Source organism: Odontomachus brunneus, unplaced genomic scaffold (genome assembly GCF_010583005.1).
Source record: "Odontomachus brunneus isolate Ranch 3 - 2012 unplaced genomic scaffold, Obru_v1 Obru_scaffold_361, whole genome shotgun sequence".
NCBI classification, from domain to species: Eukaryota; Metazoa; Arthropoda; class Insecta; order Hymenoptera; family Formicidae; genus Odontomachus; species Odontomachus brunneus.
The window spans coordinates 65,939-68,382 of NW_022639811.1; positions in this window are offsets into that span (position 1 = coordinate 65,939).

Below are 2,444 nucleotides of genomic sequence, written 5' to 3' on the forward strand. Positions count from 1 at the left end.
AAAATAAAAGAAGATACCACACAAACAACCTCACCCACCGTTTACTTCCTCATTTCCCGTGACATTACCTTTGCCCTTATGACTACAAAAGAAACCCCAATTTGCGGTTATATATTACAGCGCACAGAACATCCTAAATTATTCATTGTAGAAACGACAAAAGGGAACGAACCGAAAACCCGAGGTGACATTTCCGTCGATAATCTGGACATTTTCAACTATGTAAACTCAAAATTCGTTTACGTAGAAAAACATATACGCACTCAAATGACAAATTTATATCAAAACGTAATTAAGCAGCGCTGTGAACTTGAGAAGAAGGTTATCGAAAATATTCTATCCTTGGCAACTCTTTTACCAGATGAATTTGCTTACAGACTCATGAAAGGGCCTGGCTACATGGTAATGAACGCTGGAGAAGCCATGCACGTTGTCCAATGCATCCCTGTCGAAGTCACTGTACACCGAACAAAGGAATGTTTCCTTGAACTTCCCATCACTTTACGAAATACCTCCTTGTATCTTACTCCCAAAACCCGTATCATCACCCGTGTAGGAACACAGAAAGAGTGCTCGTACGAATTACCTACTCTCTACCGTATAGAAGACACCTGGATACAGCTGACACCTGATCCTCATGTGCAACAGACACCTCCGCAACAACTTCAGCCGTTGACCAAAATCTCCTGGAAATACCTTACACCTGGATCTCTTGCTACAAGTGGAATCTACAGCCAAGACGACATTGAGAAACTCCGCGACCACATCATGTTCCCAACCGAAAAACCAGCCCTGCTGAACTCAGTCGTGAGAGGCATCTCAGGATACTCGCACGGCGACAACACCATCTCGATGTACAACCTCATGGATGAGGAGACCCTTAACAAAATTGCCCAGAGTACAGCATCTAAACTCTGGGGAGGCTTTATTACTTTCGGTTCAGCAACAGCCGGAGTACTTGGAATTTTTATAATAATTCGAGTAATTAAAATCGTTATAGATACTGCCATCCATGGATATGCCCTACACACGGTATATGGCTGCAGTCTACACCTCCTAGGAGCCATGTGGAGTTCACTCACCCACCTGTTGCTCCACCTCGCACACACGCCAAGGCGACCAAGAGAACAAAATGACGCCAATGATGACCAGACTAAAGGAAGCAGCGATAACACCGTCCCAATTCAACCAACCGGCACGAACAACACGAAAACGACCGCTCCAGTTCTTGACCCTCCCAGACCAACAGCCCCGCACAGCGCCGCATATCGAGAATTAAGCGAACGACTCTCAGTTCTAGAACAAATCCCTTCGAAAACATCGGAATTTGTCTTTAAAAGGGGGGAGGTGTAACGTCCAGGCCTCCAAAAACTTTAAAACTTTCGCGTCACTATAATATTAAAAGGCCATAGTGGCCATTGGCCGATTTGTGCTAACTGAGTAATAACATAAGTAGTATTTTAAGCGAAAACCTATTTTAACAGCGGATTTAATAATTCAATTGTTAAAAAGGGCCGAGATTAAATTATAAAATCGTCAACAGTACAATAAAAGCACTCTAGTATGATAATATATCATTGCAATTAATGGGGAAGTATAAAAGGCCATACATAACAACAGAATTATTAATACAATTAGAATAATATAAAATATTCGCGTTGCGAACTCGCATGGACACGAACGAACGATAACAAAATGATATCATCGCGTCGCTATGCATCACGCCACCGTGCATCACGTCATTCAGCCACCCGCATGCAGTACCAGGAAGCTGAAGAGTAGTGGAATCCCTTTAATGAAGCCCGACTTGGGACCACCATGCCACCCTGCAATTCGGCGCTGCAGTCCGGCCGCCGTCGGAAGCCGCCGGAGCCTATATAAGCCTTGCCACCGGAGCGCGCGAGCAGTCGCGAGGAGTCGCAATAGCAGTGCTTCTACAATTTCTCATTACGACACACACAATTTTCGCTCCGGAGTGCTTCAATATTTTTTCCCTACGACACACATATAATTTTTGCGCAGTGCTTCAATATTTTTTTCCTCACGACACTCACACGTAATTATCGCTCCGCAGTTCTTCAACATTTCACACACAGTGCGACACACAATTTTGTCAGTAGTTACTCGACATTTTTCTCAGACACACACATATTATTCTGTGACACATAATTTTTACACTTTAACCTCTGTATTAACTAGTCTCGCCGACCCGTTGCTACGAAGCATTTGTTCGGGAGAAAGTACACATTACTACACGATATTACTACAATTCGGAAACGATACCGAAACATTCTACTTCCGCTCCGGCCGTCGCCTGCTACCAATAGGCCACCGCCCGGGCCCTTCGACTGACCGCCGGCAACACCGACCGACCTTTGCGAGCGTGTCCTGGCGAATTATTATAAGAGCGACGCACAGCTACTACACAATAATCGTAAGTTACT